This window comes from Oncorhynchus masou, unplaced genomic scaffold, assembly GCF_036934945.1.
Source record: "Oncorhynchus masou masou isolate Uvic2021 unplaced genomic scaffold, UVic_Omas_1.1 unplaced_scaffold_2170, whole genome shotgun sequence".
NCBI lineage: Eukaryota > Metazoa > Chordata > Actinopteri > Salmoniformes > Salmonidae > Oncorhynchus > Oncorhynchus masou.
In genome coordinates this window covers 14,907-34,462 of record NW_027008647.1, presented here as the reverse complement: position 1 = coordinate 34,462, position 19,556 = coordinate 14,907, and the positions used below count along the sequence as shown (strand labels likewise).

General features: G+C 46.4%; 1 pseudogene; it reads right to left on the bottom strand.

Annotated features, from left to right (window-relative positions):
* The window catches only part of LOC135533033 (cilia- and flagella-associated protein 47-like), a 64,906-nt pseudogene that overhangs the window by 44,485 nt on the left and 865 nt on the right, over window positions 1–19,556 (bottom strand).

Genomic DNA, 19,556 nt, shown 5'->3' with positions numbered 1-19,556 from the left:
TTTCATCAAATACAGGATATGTTTGAACTTTCAAACTAGTTTTCATTGGGAAGGAAGATAAAGCCTTTCATTCAAAAGAGAAGTGTAGAGTGGCAGATTAATCAGGTCCCCTCATAGGTCGACGTTTTAGAAGGGGAGTGGCTAGGACCGAGCTTTGGAAAGGGGGGTGGATTTGTCAGTTTCAGTTTGCAGTTTCGTTCTTGCTTAAAATGTTGAACCCACTAAGCAATTTCCGCCAGGCGACGTCTTTTGGACTTAGATGTTTTGGTCCGGCTGTTTTTTTCAGGTATTTTTTGTGGTGCGGTCTGGATCGGCCTTGATTTCAACATCCACTGATTTAGATTTTTGATCCGGTCTGGACAATATTGAACCATTCATAGACATTTATATTCGGTTCAGATTTGGTCCAGTCCAGACCAGGAGCTCTTTCGAATAATACCCAGCATGCTTTGCAAGTGTTTGCTTTCAACATTTACATTTTGGTCATTCAGTAGACGCTTTTATCCAGAGCGACTGGCAGTCAGTGCATTCAATCAAGGTAGATAAAGAACAACATATCACAGTCATAGCAAGAAAATTTAAAAAATATGTAACCGTTACTGAGAATGTAATTGTAGTTGAAGTGGTCTGTTAGTTCATTCAGTATGTTAGTCTATTTTGAACATCATTGATGCCAGTTTTAAAGCTTTAACATAAGTGAATGTGACTGATAGGAGCATTAATAAATCACAATCTTCAATTGGCTCCTCATTCCTATGTTATTGTGATATACAGTCATGCTTATATCATTGATAATGTGCAGAAATGTATCCATAGAATCAATGACTGAAAAACACATGCACATATTTTCAAAGTCTGTAAATTACAAATTTTCAACATCCAGAAAATCCGCATTTTCAACGTCAGAAAATAAAGCGTTTCTTTGACGTCCGACGTGGAATGCTTTGAAAGGCTGGTCATGGCTCACATCAACACCAGTATCTCAGAACCCCTAGACCCACTCCACTTTGCATACCGCACCAACAGATCCACAGATGATGCAATCTCTATGGCACTCCACACTGCCCTTTTACACCTGGACAATAGGAACACCTCCGTGAGAATGTTATTCAATGACTACAGCTCAGCGTTCAACACCATAGTGCCCTCAAAGCTCATCACTAAGCTAAGGACCCTTGGACTAAACACCTGCCTCTGCAACTGGATCCTGGACTTCCTGACAGGCCGCCCCCAGGTGGTAAGGATAGGTAACAACACATCCACCACACTGATCATCAACACGGGGGCCCCTCAGGGGTGCGTGCTCAGTCCCCTCCTGTACTCCCTGTTCACTCATGACTGCACGGCCATGCACGACTACAACACCATCAATGAGTTTGCTGATTTACACAACAGTGGTAGGCCTGATCACCGACAATGATGAGACAGCCTATAGGGAGGAGGTCAGAGACCTGACCGTGTGGTGCAAGGACAACAACCTCTCCCTCACCATGACAAAGGAGATCATTGTGGACTACAGGAAAAGGAGGACCAAGCACGCCACCATTCTCATCGACAGGGCTTTAGTGAAGCAGGTTGAGAGCCAAGTTCCTTGGCGTCCACATCACCAACAAACTAACATGGTCCAAGCACACCAGGACAGTCGTGAAGGAGACTCAGGAGACTGAAAAGGTTTGGCATTTTCCTCAGATCCTCAAAAGGTTTTACAGCTGCACCATCGAGAGCCTCCTGACTGGTTGCATCACCTCTTCTACGCTGCTGCTACTCTCTGTTATTATCTATGCATAGGCACTTTAATAACTCTACCTACATGTACATATTACCTCAATTACCTTGACACGGGTGCCCCCGCACATTGACTCTGTAACGGTACCCCCTGTATATAGCCCCGCTATTGTTATTTACTGCTGCTCTTTAATTATTTGTTATTCTTTTCAGCACCTGAAATGTATGTAATGTCAAGTCTTTTCAGTGTCATTTTGCTTACTGGGTAGCTCTTTGGTTGTGGGTGCCAAGATTACAACATACAGAACACACATCCCACTCTGTCTACCTCGCAGTGGTTTTCTGCAAGCGTGTCTTTCGCAGGCTCCTGATGAAGGCTAGGTAGTGATCTCTGTGTCTCTGTCTCTGCTGCTCCTCCTCCTCCGTGAAGGAAAAGTCAGGGTCCTCGTAGCGGTAACGCTCCACCCCCGTGAAGATGGTCCTGGGTGGAGGGAGAGAGGATATAAGCAGTTCATAAGAGTTCATAGGCAGAACATAGGGGCTACATAGGACTTTACAGAACATAGGGGCTACATAGGACTTTACAGAACATAGGGGCTACATAGGACTTTACAGAACATAGGGGCTACATAGGACTTTACAGAACATAGGGGCTACATAGGACTTTACAGAACATAGGGGCTACATAGGACTTTACACAACATAGGGACTACATAGGACTTTACAGAACATAGGGGCTACATAGGACTTTACACAACATAGGGGCTACATAGGACTTTACAGAACATAGGGGCTACATAGGTCTTTACAAGAACACGGATGTAAATTGTAAACCAACTGCGCTGACTGCCCAGACATCTGGTCACTTTAATAATGCCACTTAATAATGTTTACATATCTTGCATTACTCATCTCATGTGTATATACTGTATCTTATACCATCTATTGCATCTTCCCTATGACACTCGGTTATCGCTCATCCATATATTTATATGTACATATTCTTATTCCATCCCTTTACTTAGAATTGTGTGTATTAGGTAGTTGTTGTGGAATTATTAGAGTACTTGTTACATATTACTGCACTGTCGGAACTAGAAGCACAAGCATTTCACTACACTCGCATTAACATTCTATGTGACCAATAGAATTTGATTTGATCTGGCTAGTAGGTCCCTGCAAACCTGACTGCACTGATACTATTTCCATCAATACTATTAGTAGTACTGATACTATTTCCATCAATACTATTAGTAGTACTGATACAATTTCCATCAATACTATTAGTAGTACTGATACTATTTCCATCAATACTATTAGTAGTACTGATACTATTTCCATCTATACTATTAGTAGTACTGATACTATTTCCATCAATACTATTAGTAGAACTGATACTATTTCCATCAATACTATTAGTAGCACTGATACTATTTCCATCATTACTATTAGTAGTACTGATACTATTTCCATCATTACTATTAGTAGCACTTATACTATTTCCATCATTACTATTAGTAGAACTGATACTATTTCCATCATTACTATTAGTAGTACTGCAACTATTTCCATCATTACTATTAGTAGAACTGATACTATTTACATCATTACTATTAGTAGTACTGTAACTATTTCCATCATTACTATTAGTAGTACTGTAACTATTTCCATCATTACTATTAGTAGAACTGATACTATTTCCATCATTACTATTAGTAGTACTGTAACTATATCCATCATTACTATTAGTAGTACTGTAACTATTTCCATCATTACTATTAGTAGAACTGATACTATTTCCATCATTACTATTAGTAGTACTGATACTATTTCCATCAATACTATTAGTAGTACTGATACTATTTCCATCAATACTATTAGTAGTACTGATACTATTTCCATCATTACTATTAGTAGTACTGTAACTATATCCATCATTACTATTAGTAGTACTGTAACTATTTCCATCATTACTATTAGTAGAACTGATACTATTTCCATCATTACTATTAGTAGTACTGATACTATTTCCATCATTACTATTAGTAGAACTGATACTATTTCCATCATTACTATTAGTAGTACTGATACTATTTCCACCATTACTATTAGTAGTACTGATACTATTTCCATCATTACTATTAGTAGAACTGATACTATTTCCATCATTACTATTAGTAGTACTGATACTATTTCCATCAATACTATTAGTAGAACTGATACTATTTCCATCAATACTATTAGTAGAACTGATACTATTTCCATCAATACTATTAGTAGTACTGATACTATTTCCATCATTACTATTAGTAGCACTGATACCATTTCCATCAATACTATTAGTAGCACTGATACTATTTCCATCATTACTATTAGTAGTACTGATACTATTTCCATCAATACTATTAGTAGTACTGATACTATTTCCATCTATACTATTAGTAGTACTGATACTATTTCCATCATTACTATTAGCAGTACTGATACTATTTCCATCATTACTATTAGTAGCACTGATACTATTTCCATCAATACTATTAGTAGAACTGATACTATTTCCATCAATACTATTAGTAGCACTGATACCATTTCCATCATTACTATTAGTAGTACTGATACTGTTTCCATCATTACTATTAGTAGCACTTATACTGTTTCCATCATTACTATTAGTAGCACTTATACTGTTTCCATCATTACTATTAGTAGCACTTATACTATTTCCATCATTACTATTAGTAGTACTGCAACTATTTCCATCATTACTATTAGTAGAACTGATACTATTTCCATCATTACTATTAGTAGTACTGTAACTATTTCCATCATTACTATTAGTAGTACTGTAACTATTTCCATCATTACTATTAGTAGAACTGATACTATTTCCATCAATACTATTAGTAGAACTGATACTATTTCCATCAATACTATTAGTAGTACTGATACTATTTCCATCATTACTATTAGTAGCACTGATACCATTTCCATCAATACTATTAGTAGCACTGATACTATTTCCATCATTACTATTAGTAGTACTGATACTATTTCCATCAATACTATTAGTAGTACTGATACTATTTCCATCTATACTATTAGTAGTACTGATACTATTTCCATCATTACTATTAGCAGTACTGATACTATTTCCATCATTACTATTAGTAGCACTGATACTATTTCCATCAATACTATTAGTAGAACTGATACTATTTCCATCAATACTATTAGTAGCACTGATACTATTTCCATCATTACTATTAGTAGTACTGATACTGTTTCCATCATTACTATTAGCAGCACTGATACTATTTCCATCATTACTATTAGTAGCACTGATACTATTTCCATCAATACTATTAGTAGAACTGATACTATTTCCATCAATACTATTAGTAGCACTGATACTATTTCCATCATTACTATTAGTAGTACTGATACTATTTCCATCATTACTATTAGTAGTACTGTAACTATTTCCATCATTACTATTAGTAGAACTGATACTATTTCCATCATTACTATTAGTAGTACTGATACTATTTCCATCATTACTATTAGTAGCACTGATACTATTTCCATCAATACTATTAGTAGAACTGATACTATTTCCATCATTACTATTAGTAGTACTGATACTATTTCCATCATTACTATTAGTAGTACTGATATGTCTCTGGAATAGGTCACAGGGTGCCATGGCAGATACTCTATAACCGCCAGTATAACTCAGATGACCTGTAGGTGGTGTCTGGAGAGGCAGGGCGGATGCTGCAGGCCCTGTCGTTGGGGAAGGCCAAAAGCTCTCGCCGGCTGCCATCGAGACTCTGGTTCCTACGGTGGCTCTGGCTCTGACCGTGACTGTGGAGCCGGGTCTTGGCCGTGCTGAGGACAGCTGCCCGCACCAATCCCACACACCTGCCCAGCTCACTGGAGGGCACCCGGGCAAACTGGCCTGTCTCATTGGTCACAGCCGGGGTGATGCCTGATACATCACAGACAAAACAATGACTGGGTCCAATAACAGGTTGAAGATAGAGTGCCAGACAATACTTTGAAGAACTAAACAGTATGGAAAGAGATCAGAGGACAGGGCAGTGAGGGGTTCAGTGTGAACTATACAGTATGGAAGGAGATCAGTGGAAAGGGCAGTGAGGGGTTTAGTGTGAACTATACAGTATGGAAGGAGATCAGTGGACAGGGCAGTGAGGGGTTCAGTGTGAACTATACAGTATGGAACAGGGCAGTGAGGGGTTCAGTGTGAACTATACAGTATGGAAGGAGATCAGAGGACAGGGCAGTGAGGGGTTCAGTGTGAACTATACAGTATGGAACAGGGCAGTGAGGGTTTCAGTGTGAACTATACAGTATGGAACAGGGCAGTGAGGGGTTCAGTGTGAACTATACAGTATGGAAGGAGATCAGAGGACAGGGCAGTGAGGGGTTCAGTGTGAACTATACAGTATGGAAAGAGATCAGTGGACAGGGCAGTGAGGGGTTCAGTGTGAACTATACAGTATGGAACAGGGCAGCGAGGGGTTTAGTGTGAACTATACAGTATGGAAAGAGATCAGTGAACAGGGCAGTGAGGGGTTCAGTGTGAACTATACAGTATGGAACAGGGCAGTGAGGGGTTCAGTGTGAACTATACAGTATGGGAAGGAGATCAGTGGACAGGGCAGTGAGGGGTTCAGTGTGAACTATACAGTATGGAACAGGGCAGCGAGGGGTTTAGTGTGAACTATACAGTATGGAAAGAGATCAGAGGACAGGGCAGTGAGGGGTTCAGTGTGAACTATACAGTATGGAAAGAGATCAGAGGACAGGGCAGTGAGGGGTTCAGTGTGAACTATACAGTATGGAAGGAGATCAGAGGACAGGGCAGTGAGGGGTTCAGTGTGAACTATACAGTATGGAAGGAGATCAGAGGACAGGGCAGTGAGGGGTTCAGTGTGAACTATACAGTATGGAAGGAGATCAGAGGACAGGGCAGTGAGGGGTTCAGTGTGAACTATACAGTATGGAACAGGGCAGTGAGGGGTTCAGTGTGAACTATACAGTATGGAAGGAGATCAGAGGACAGGGCAGTGAGGGGTTCAGTGTGAACCATACAGTATGGAAGGAGATCAGTGGACAGGGCAGTGAGGGGTTCAGTGTGAACTATACAGTATGGGATCAGAGGACAGGGCAGTGAGGGGTTCAGTGTGAACTATACAGTATGGGATCAGAGGACAGGGCAGTGAGGGGTTCAGTATGAACTATACAGTATGGAAGGAGATCAGAGGACAGGGCAGTGAGGGGTTCAGTGTGAACTATACAGTATGGGATCAGAGGACAGGGCAGTGAGGGGTTCAGTGTGAACTATACAGTATGGAAAGGGATCAGAGGACAGGGCAGTGAGGGGTTCAGTGTGAACTATACAGTATGGGATCAGAGGACAGGGCAGTGAGGGGTTCAGTATGAACTATACAGTATGGAAAGAGATCAGTGGACAGGGCAGTAAGGGGTTCAGTGTGAACTATACAGTATGGAAGGAGATCAGTGGACAGGGCAGTGAGGGGGTTCAGTGTGAACTATATAGTATGGAAGGAGATCAGAGGACAGGGCAGTGAGGGGTTCAGTGTGAACCATACAGTATGGAAGGAGATCAGTGGACAGGGCAGTGAGGGGTTCAGTGTGAACTATACAGTATGGAAGGAGATCAGAGGACAGGGCAGTGAGGGGTTCAGTGTGAACTATACAGTATGGAAGGAGATCAGAGGACAGGGCAGTTAGGGGTTCAGTGTGAACCATACAGTATGGAAGGAGATCAGTGGACAGGGCAGTGAGGGGTTCAGTGTGAACTATGCAGTATGGAAGGAGATCAGAGGACAGGGCAGTGAGGGGTTCAGTGTGAACTATACAGTATGGAAGGAGATCAGTGGACAGGGCAGTGAGGGGTTCAGTGTGAACTATACAGTATGGAACAGGGCAGTGAGGGGTTCAGTGTGAACTATACAGTATGGAAGGAGATCAGAGGACAGGGCAGTGAGGGGTTCAGTGTGAACTATACAGTATGGAACAGGGCAGTGAGGGGTTCAGTGTGAACTATACAGTATGGAAGGAGATCAGAGGACAGGGCAGTGAGGGGTTCAGTGTGAACCATACAGTATGGAAGGAGATCAGTGGACAGGGCAGTGAGGGGATCAGTGTGAACTATACAGTATGGGATCAGAGGACAGGGCAGTGAGGGGTTCAGTGTGAACTATACAGTATGGGATCAGAGGACAGGGCAGTGAGGGGTTCAGTATGAACTATACAGTATGGAAAGAGATCAGTGGACAGGGCAGTAAGGGGTTCAGTGTGAACTATACAGTATGGAAGGAGATCAGAGGACAGGGCAGTGAGGGGTTCAGTGTGAACTATACAGTATGGAAGGAGATCAGAGGACAGGGCAGTGAGGGGTTCAGTGTGAACTATACAGTATGGAAGGAGATCAGAGGACAGGGCAGTGAGGGGTTCAGTGTGAACTATACAGTATGGAAGGAGATCAGAGGACAGGGCAGTGAGGGGTTCAGTGTGAACCATACAGTATGGAAGGAGATCAGTGGACAGGGCAGTGAGGGGTTCAGTGTGAACTATACAGTATGGGATCAGAGGACAGGGCAGTGAGGGGTTCAGTATGAACTATACAGTATGGAAAGAGATCAGTGGACAGGGCAGTAAGGGGTTCAGTGTGAACTATACAGTATGGAAGGAGATCAGAGGACAGGGCAGTTAGGGGTTCAGTGTGAACTAAACAGTATGGAAAGAGATCAGAGGACAGGGCAGTGAGGGGTTCAGTGTGAACTATACAGTATGGGATCAGAGGACAGGGCAGTGAGGGGTTCAGTGTGAACTATACAGTATGGAAAGGGATCAGAGGACAGGGCAGTGAGGGGTTCAGTGTGAACTATACAGTATGGGATCAGAGGACAGGGCAGTGAGGGGTTCAGTATGAACTATACAGTATGGAAAGAGATCAGTGGACAGGGCAGTAAGGGGTTCAGTGTGAACTATACAGTATGGAAGGAGATCAGAGGACAGGGCAGTTAGGGGTTCAGTGTGAACCATACAGTATGGAAGGAGATCAGTGGACAGGGCAGTGAGGGGTTCAGTGTGAACTATACAGTATGGAAGGAGATCAGTGGACAGGGCAGTGAGGGGGTTCAGTGTGAACTATACAGTATGGAAGGAGATCAGAGGACAGGGCAGTGAGGGGTTCAGTGTGAACCATACAGTATGGAAGGAGATCAGTGGACAGGGCAGTGAGGGGTTCAGTGTGAACTATACAGTATGGAAGGAGATCAGAGGACAGGGCAGTGAGGGGTTCAGTGTGAACTATACAGTATGGAAGGAGATCAGAGGACAGGGCAGTTAGGGGTTCAGTGTGAACCATACAGTATGGAAGGAGATCAGTGGACAGGGCAGTGAGGGGTTCAGTGTGAACTATACAGTATGGAAGGAGATCAGAGGACAGGGCAGTGAGGGGTTCAGTGTGAACTATACAGTATGGAAGGAGATCAGTGGACAGGGCAGTGAGGGGTTCAGTGTGAACTATACAGTATGGAAGGAGATCAGAGGACAGGGCAGTGAGGGGTTCAGTGTGAACTATACAGTATGGAAGGAGATCAGTGGACAGGGCAGTGAGGGGTTCAGTGTGAACTATACAGTATGGAAGGAGATCAGTGGACAGGGCAGTGAGGGGTTCAGTGTGAACTATACAGTATGGGATCAGAGGACAGGGCAGTGAGGGGTTCAGTGTGAACTATACAGTATGGGATCAGAGGACAGGGCAGTGAGGGTTCAGTGTGAACTATACAGTATGGAAAGGAGATCAGAGGACAGGGCAGTGAGGGGTTCAGTGTGAACTATACAGTATGGGAAGGAGATCAGAGGACAGGGCAGTGAGGGGTTCAGTTTTAACTATACAGTATGGGATCAGAGGACAGGGCAGTGAGGGGTTCAGTGTGAACTATACAGTATGGGAAGGAGATCAGAGGACAGGGCAGTGAGGGGTTCAGTGTGAACTATACAGTATGGAAAGAGATCAGTGGACAGGGCAGTGAGGGGTTCAGTGTGAACTATACAGTATGGGATCAGTGGACAGGGCAGTGAGGGGTTCAGTGGAACTATACAGTATGGGATCAGTGGACAGGGCAGTGAGGGGTTCAGTGTGAACTATACAGTATGGAAAGAGATCAGTGGACAGGGCAGTGAGGGGTTCAGTGTGAACTATACAGTATGGGATCAGTGGACAGGGCAGTGAGGGGTTCAGTGTGAACTATACAGTATGGGATCAGTGGACAGGGCAGTGAGGGGTTCAGTGTGAACTATACAGTATGGGAAGGAGATCAGAGGACAGGGCAGTGAGGGGTTCAGTGTGAACTATACAGTATGGAAAGAGATCAGTGGACAGGGCAGTGAGGGGTTCAGTGTGAACTATACAGTATGGGATCAGTGGACAGGGCAGTGAGGGGTTCAGTGTGAACTATACAGTATGGGATCAGTGGACAGGGCAGTGAGGGGTTCAGTGTGAACTATACAGTATGGAAGGAGATCAGTGGACAGGGCAGTGAGGGGTTCAGTGTGAACTATACAGTATGGAACAGGGCAGTGAGGGGTTCAGTGTGAACTATACAGTATGGAAGGAGATCAGAGGACAGGGCAGTTAGGGGTTCAGTGTGAACCATACAGTATGGAAGGAGATCAGTGGACAGGGCAGTGAGGGGTTCAGTGTGAACTATACAGTATGGGAAGGAGATCAGAGGACAGGGCAGTGAGGGGTTCAGTGTGAACTATACAGTATGGAAGGAGATCAGTCGACAGGGCAGTGAGGGGTTCAGTGTGAACTATACAGTATGGGATCAGAGGACAGGGCAGTGAGGGGTTCAGTGTGAACTATACAGTATGGGATCAGAGGACAGGGCAGTGAGGGTTCAGTGTGAACTATACAGTATGGGAAGGAGATCAGAGGACAGGGCAGTGAGGGGTTCAGTGTGAACTATACAGTATGGAAAGAGATCAGTGGACAGGGCAGTGAGGGGTTCAGTGTGAACTATACAGTATGGGATCAGTGGACAGGGCAGTGAGGGGTTCAGTGTGAACTATACAGTATGGGATCAGTGGACAGGGCAGTGAGGGGTTCAGTGTGAACTATACAGTATGGAAGGAGATCAGTGGACAGGGCAGTGAGGGGTTCAGTGTGAACTATACAGTATGGAAAGGGATCAGAGGACAGGGCAGTGAGGGGTTCAGTGTGAACTATACAGTATGGGATCAGAGGACAGGGCAGTGAGGGGTTCAGTATGAACTATACAGTATGGAAAGAGATCAGTGGACAGGGCAGTGAGGGGTTCAGTGTGAACTATACAGTATGGAAGGAGATCAGTGGACAGGGCAGTGAGGGGTTCAGTGTGAACTATACAGTATGGAAGGAGATCAGAGGACAGGGCAGTGAGGGGTTCAGTGTGAACCATACAGTATGGAAGGAGATCAGTGGACAGGGCAGTGAGGGGTTCAGTGTGAACTATACAGTATGGAAGGAGATCAGTGGACAGGGCAGTGAGGGGTTCAGTGTGAACTATACAGTATGGGATCAGAGGACAGGGCAGTGAGGGTTCAGTGTGAACTATACAGTATGGGAAGGAGATCAGTGGACAGGGCAGTGAGGGGTTCAGTGTGAACTATACAGTATGGAAGGAGATCAGTCGACAGGGCAGTGAGGGGTTCAATGTGAACTATACAGTATGGGATCAGAGGACAGGGCAGTGAGGGGTTCAGTGTGAACTATACAGTATGGGATCAGAGGACAGGGCAGTGAGGGTTCAGTGTGAACTATACAGTATGGGAAGGAGATCAGAGGACAGGGCAGTGAGGGGTTCAGTGTGAACTATACAGTATGGAAAGAGATCAGTGGACAGGGCAGTGAGGGGTTCAGTTTGAACTATACAGTATGGGATCAGAGGACAGGGCAGTGAGGGGTTCAGTGTGAACTATACAGTATGGGAAGGAGATCAGAGGACAGGGCAGTGAGGGGTTCAGTGTGAACTATACAGTATGGAAAGAGATCAGTGGACAGGGCAGTGAGGGGTTCAGTGTGAACTATACAGTATGGAAAGAGATCAGTGGACAGGGCAGTGAGGGGTTCAGTGTGAACTATACAGTATGGGATCAGTGGACAGGGCAGTGAGGGGTTCAGTGTGAACTATACAGTATGGGATCAGTGGACAGGGCAGTGAGGGGTTCAGTGTGAACTATACAGTATGGAAAGAGATCAGTGGACAGGGCAGTGAGGGGTTCAGTGTGAACTATACAGTATGGGATCAGTGGACAGGGCAGTGAGGGGTTCAGTGTGAACTATACAGTATGGGATCAGTGGACAGGGCAGTGAGGGGTTCAGTGTGAACTATACAGTATGGGAAGGAGATCAGAGGACAGGGCAGTGAGGGGTTCAGTGTGAACTATACAGTATGGAAAGAGATCAGTGGACAGGGCAGTGAGGGGTTCAGTGTGAACTATACAGTATGGGATCAGTGGACAGGGCAGTGAGGGGTTCAGTGTGAACTATACAGTATGGGATCAGTGGACAGGGCAGTGAGGGGTTCAGTGTGAACTATACAGTATGGAAGGAGATCAGTGGACAGGGCAGTGAGGGGTTCAGTGTGAACTATACAGTATGGAACAGGGCAGTGAGGGGTTCAGTGTGAACTATACAGTATGGAAGGAGATCAGAGGACAGGGCAGTTAGGGGTTCAGTGTGAACCATACAGTATGGAAGGAGATCAGTGGACAGGGCAGTGAGGGGTTCAGTGTGAACTATACAGTATGGGAAGGAGATCAGAGGACAGGGCAGTGAGGGGTTCAGTGTGAACTATACAGTATGGAAGGAGATCAGAGGACAGGGCAGTGAGGGGTTCAGTGTGAACTATACAGTATGGAAGGAGATCAGTCGACAGGGCAGTGAGGGGTTCAGTGTGAACTATACAGTATGGGATCAGAGGACAGGGCAGTTTCAGTGTGAACTATACAGTATGGGAAGGAGATCAGAGGACAGGGCAGTGAGGGGTTCAGTGTGAACTATACAGTATGGAAAGAGATCAGTGGACAGGGCAGTGAGGGGTTCAGTGTGAACTATACAGTATGGAATCAGTGGACAGGGCAGTGAGGGGTTCAGTGTGAACTATACAGTATGGGATCAGTGGACAGGGCAGTGAGGGGTTCAGTGTGAACTATACAGTATGGAAGGAGATCAGTGGACAGGGCAGTGAGGGGTTCAGTGTGAACTATACAGTATGGGATCAGTGGACAGGGCAGTGAGGGGTTCAGTGTGAACTATACAGTATGGGAAGGAGATCAGTGGACAGGGCAGTGAGGGGTTCAGTGTGAACTATACAGTATGGAAGGAGATCAGAGGACAGGGCAGTGAGGGGTTCAGTGTGAACTATACAGTATGGAAGGAGATCAGAAGACAGGGCAGTGAGGGGTTCAGTGTGAACTATACAGTATGGAAGGAGATCAGTGGACAGGGCAGTGAGGGGTTCAGTGTGAACTATACAGTATGGAAGGAGATCAGTGGACAGGGCAGTGAGGGGTTCAGTGTGAACTATACAGTATGGGATCAGAGGACAGGGCAGTGAGGGGTTCAGTGTGAACTATACAGTATGGGATCAGAGGACAGGGCAGTGAGGGTTCAGTGTGAACTATACAGTATGGAAAGGAGATCAGAGGACAGGGCAGTGAGGGGTTCAGTGTGAACTATACAGTATGGGAAGGAGATCAGAGGACAGGGCAGTGAGGGGTTCAGTGTGAACTATACAGTATGGGAAGGAGATCAGTGGACAGGGCAGTGAGGGGTTCAGTGTGAACTATACAGTATGGGATCAGAGGACAGGGCAGTGAGGGTTCAGTGTGAACTATACAGTATGGGAAGGAGATCAGAGGACAGGGCAGTGAGGGGTTCAGTGTGAACTATACAGTATGGGATCAGTGGACAGGGCAGTGAGGGGTTCAGTGTGAACTATACAGTATGGAAGGAGATCAGTGGACAGGGCAGTGAGGGGTTCAGTGTGAACTATACAGTATGGAACTGTGCAGTGAGGGGTTCAGTGTGAACTATACAGTATGGAAGGAGATCAGTGGACAGGGCAGTGAGGGGTTCAGTGTGAACTATACAGTATGGAAGGAGATCAGAGGACAGGGCAGTTAGGGGTTCAGTGTGAACCATACAGTATGGAAGGAGATCAGTGGACAGGGCAGTGAGGGGTTCAGTGTGAACTATACAGTATGGAAGGAGATCAGAGGACAGGGCAGTGAGGGGTTCAGTGTGAACTATACAGTATGGAAGGAGATCAGAGGACAGGGCAGTTAGGGGTTCAGTGTGAACCATACAGTATGGAAGGAGATCAGTGGACAGGGCAGTGAGGGGTTCAGTGTGAACTATACAGTATGGAAGGAGATCAGTGGACAGGGCAGTGAGGGGTTCAGTGTGAACTATACAGTATGGAAGGAGATCAGAGGACAGGGCAGTGAGGGGTTCAGTGTGAACTATACAGTATGGAATCAGTGGACAGGGCAGTGAGGGGTTCAGTGTGAACTATACAGTATGGAAGGAGATCAGTGGACAGGGCAGTGAGGGGTTCAGTGTGAACTATACAGTATGGGATCAGAGGACAGGGCAGTGAGGGGTTCAGTGTGAACTATACAGTATGGAAGGAGATCAGAGGACAGGGCAGTGAGGGGTTCAGTGTGAACCATACAGTATGGAAGGAGATCAGAGGACAGGGCAGTGAGGGGTTCAGTGTGAACTATACAGTATGGAACAGGGCAGTGGACAGGGCAGTGAGGGGTTCAGTGTGAACTATACAGTATGGAAGGAGATCAGAGGACAGGGCAGTGAGGGGTTCAGTGTGAACTATACAGTATGGAAGGAGATCAGTGGACAGGGCAGTGAGGGGTTCAGTGTGAACTATACAGTATGGAAGGAGATCAGTGGACAGGGCAGTGAGGGTTCAGTGTGAACTATACAGTATGGGAAGGAGATCAGAGGACAGGGCAGTGAGGGGTTCAGTGTGAACTATACAGTATGGAAAGGAGATCAGAGGACAGGGCAGTGAGGGGTTCAGTGTGAACTATACAGTATGGGATCAGTGGACAGGGCAGTGAGGGGTTCCGTGTGAACTATACAGTATGGAAAGAGATCAGTGGACAGGGCAGTGAGGGGTTCAGTGTGAACTATACAGTATGGGATCAGTGGACAGGGCAGTGAGGGGTTCAGTGTGAACTATACAGTATGGGATCAGTGGACAGGGCAGTGAGGGGTTCAGTGTGAACTATACAGTATGGGATCAGTGGACAGGGCAGTGAGGGGTTCAGTGTGAACTATACAGTATGGAAGGAGATCAGTGGACAGGGCAGTGAGGGGTTCAGTGTGAACTATACAGTATGGAAGGAGATCAGAGGACAGGGCAGTTAGGGGTTCAGTGTGAACCATACAGTATGGAAGGAGATCAGTGGACAGGGCAGTGAGGGGTTCAGTGTGAACTATACAGTATGGAAGGAGATCAGAGGACAGGGCAGTGAGGGGTTCAGTGTGAACTATACAGTATGGAAGGAGATCAGAGGACAGGGCAGTTAGGGGTTCAGTGTGAACCATACAGTATGGAAGGAGATCAGTGGACAGGGCAGTGAGGGGTTCAGTGTGAACTATACAGTATGGAAGGAGATCAGTGGACAGGGCAGTGAGGGGTTCAGTGTGAACTATACAGTATGGAAGGAGATCAGTGGACAGGGCAGTGAGGGGTTCAGTGTGAACTATACAGTATGGGATCAGAGGACAGGGCAGTGAGGGGTTCAGTGTGAACTATACAGTATGGGATCAGAGGACAGGGCAGTGAGGGTTCAGTGTGAACTATACAGTATGGAAAGGAGATCAGAGGACAGGGCAGTGAGGGGTTCAGTGTGAACTATACAGTATGGGAAGGAGATCAGTGGACAGGGCAGTGAGGGGTTCAGTGTGAACTATACAGTATGGAAGGAGATCAGTCGACAGGGCAGTGAGGGGTTCAGTGTGAACTATACAGTATGGGATCAGAGGACAGGGCAGTGAGGGTTCAGTGTGAACTATACAGTATGGGAAGGAGATCAGAGGACAGGGCAGTGAGGGGTTCAGTGTGAACTATACAGTATGGAAAGGAGATCAGAGGACAGGGCAGTGAGGGGTTCAGTGTGAACTATACAGTATGGAAGGAGATCAGAGGACAGGGCAGCGAGGGGTTCAGTGTGAACTATACAGTATGGGATCAGAGGACAGGGCAGTGAGGGGTTCAGTGTGAACTATACAGTATGGAAGGAGATCAGAGGACAGGGCAGCGAGGGGTTCAGTGTGAACTATACAGTATGGGATCAGAGGACAGGGCAGTGAGGGGTTCCGTGTGAACTATACAGTATGGGATCAGTGGACAGGGCAGTGAGGGGTTCAGTGTGCCGGCTGTGTGCAGGGGGTGGTGCTGGGTCTCACCGGGGTTGAGTTTGGGTGTCTTGCATGCGGTCTGCGCCCGGCAAACGGCTGACAGGTGCAGGGTGATGGTGTGGAAGCTGCGGAGGCGGAGCTTGACGGAGGAGGGCTCCAGGTGTACCACCTGACCCAGCACCTCCAGCACCTGTTTCACCTTGAACGTCCCCATCTGGTGGGGGGCGAAGGACAGCACCACGTCCTGGACAAAAACACAGATCAATGATTCTGATCAGCTTTCTGTCAGACTCAGGGAGGATGTCGAGGATATTGATAATTCATCCTGTTCTGTTGCGTCATAGAGGATGCTTGGAGGAGACTGGGGTGGTCTCCAAAATGGCTCCTATTTCCTATATAATGTACAACTTTAGGAACCAGACACTCTATATAGTGGACTACTTTCCTCTGGCCAAAATAAGGAGCCATCTGAGCCTGGACCAGGGCTGTCTACCTGGCTCTGCCCTGGGGAGATGGTTCCACTAGTAGGGTCACTGATGAAGTTGACCATCTATCTACCTGGCTCTGTCCTGGGGAGATGGTTCCACTAGGAGGGTCACTGATGAAGTTGACCATCTATCTACCTGGCTCTGTCCTGGGGAGATGGTTCCACTAGGAGGGTCACTGATGAAGTTGACCATCTATCTACCTGGCTCTGTCCTGGGGAGATGGTTCCACTAGGAGGGTCACTGATGAAGTTGACCATCTATCTACCTGGCTCTGCCCTGGGGAGATGGTTCCACTAGGAGGGTCACTGATGAAGTTGGCCATCTTTCGGAACTTGAAGGTGACAGGGAGGTGAGGGGAGAGGTTGTGGAGCACACACAGGACGTCCACACGCTCTCCCATCAGGCACTGCTGGAAGCTGAAGCTGTGGCCGGGGCTGGGTACCAGGGAGACAGGGAGGGCTGAGCCAGTCACCGCCAGCTCCACACAGTAACCTGGGGATAGAGGTCAGGGCTTAGAGGTCAGGGGTCAAGTACAAGACAGTCCCAGATCAAGCACAACACTTCTGTTATAGCTGTTATACACATGTCAGTCAGGACCCCTCACCAGAGAATGGCTTCAATTGTTGTTTATACTAATGCTATAATATACACTGTTAAATTGCAGCATGTTGTTCCTGCTATTGGTAAGGAACAGACTGAGGCTTGCTGTACCATTGTGGGGAGGTAGAGTGGAGTGCTGCTGGTGGTTGAAGCCATCTTTACTTCCCACCGTCTGAAACATGAGGTAGAGTGAGTAGTCTTGTTTACTGGCTGCTGCTGAGGCCCCACTGGTCTTCTGCTCCTCCCTGCTCCTTCTGAAGAACAGAACAACCGTTATATACTGCCTGTTATAATATCTTCATACACATTTATACCCCCACACAGGCACACACACAGGAGGGCTGGATACCTTCTGCTGACAGGACGGAAGCAGACCCACAGAGTGGTTCTGTCGTAGGGTCTCAGTCGTCCCTCGTTGGGCACGCAGGCGATCACAGTGGAGGGATCCACAGCGGTGGCCCTGTTACGAACACTCCTCTCTATCAGCGCTGCGTCTGTACTCCTCTGGAGGTCAAAGCCCTGATGAAACACACACACACACACACACAAAGGCACAGGCAGACACACACACAGGCAGACACACACACAGACACACACACACACAGACACACAAACACAGTTTAGTATAGTTGCACTTTAGTGTGAAATATGTCAAAAAAATGTATTTAACATTATTTTACCAGCTATATTGACTGAGAACACATTCTCATCTACATCAACGACCTGAGGAATAGTTACAGGGGAGAGTGGGAGGGGAGGGGGGAGGAATGAGACAATTGTAAACTGGGGATGATTAGGTGGCCATGATGGTGTGAAGACCAGATTGGGAATTTAGTCAGGACACCGGGGTTAACAACCCTACTTGTACAATAAGTGCCATGGGATCTTTAGTGACCACACAGAGTCAGGACACCCTTTTAAAGTCCCATCCGAAAGACAGCACCCTACTACACAGGGCAATGTCCCCAATCACTGCCCTTGGGGCGTTGGGGCATTTTTTTTAGACCAGAGGAAAGGGTGCCTCCTACTGGCCCTCCAACACCACTTCTAGCAGCATCTGGTCTCCCATCCAGGGAATGTGTCTGTGTTTGAGTGTGTTGGTGCATGTGTGTGTCTGTGTTTTCTCTCTGTGTGTGTTGGTGCATGTGTGTGTCTGTGTTTTCTCTGTGTGTGTGTTGGTGCATGTGTGTGTCTGTGTTTTCTCTCTGTGTGTGTTGGTGCATGTGTGTGTCTTTTCTCTCTGTGTTTTGGTGCATGTGTGTGTTTCTCTCTGTGTGTGTTGGTGCATGTGTGTGTCTGTGTTTTCTCTGTGTGTGTGTTGGTTCATGTGTGTGTCTGTGTTTTCTCTCTGTGTGTGTTGGTTCATGTGTGTGTCTGTGTTTTCTCTCTGTGTGTGTTGGTTCATGTGTGTGTCTGTGTTTTCTCTCTGTGTGTGTTGGTTCATGTGTGTGTCTGTGTTTTCTCTCTGTGTGTGTTGGTTCATGTGTGTGTCTGTGTTTTCTCTCTGTGTGTGTGTGTGTCTGTGTTTTCTCTCTGTGTGTGTTGGTTCATGTGTGTGTCTGTGTTTTCTCTGTGTGTGTGTTGGTTCATGTGTGTGTCTGTGTTTTCATGTGTGTGTCTGTGTTTTCTCTCTGTGTGTGTTGGTTCATGTGTGTGTCTGTGTTTTCTCTCTGTGTGTGCGTACCATTTCTGTCCCTGGAGCATCGTCCTGCAGCACCACCATCCAGTCGCAGGCCTGTGGTCCATTGTTCACCAGAACCACCTTTTCCACCCGGGACGTCCCAAAGAAGACGGGTCCGAAGCGGAGGCAGGACAACCTCTCCCCTCTAGGTCCTGGAGCTCCAGGCTCTGCTCCAAAACATCAGCCCTGATCTTCAGGACCACGTCCTGACTGTTCTGCAGCTTCACCCTGAGAGAAAGGGAAGGAGGGAGGGAGGAAACTCAATAAACACACACAAAATGCACAAACAAAGAACCATAAGTAACACTAAGCAGAATAAGGTGGAGCGTTTAAGATGATGTTCAAGAGTCTCTAGTTTCCTTACTGGGCCTCCTCTCTGACCCTCGTGGGTCTGTCAGTGCAGAGTTCCACCTTCAGCCACTGGGTTGCGCCAGACTGCAGGATGCCACTGCTGGGAGAGAGCCTGATGGACTGGTCTCCATCATACAGCACCTGAAAAGCTCCTTCAGCAAGGCCAAGGGCATGAACAGCAATCAATTAATATAACAACAAGAAAGATACCATAAATAAA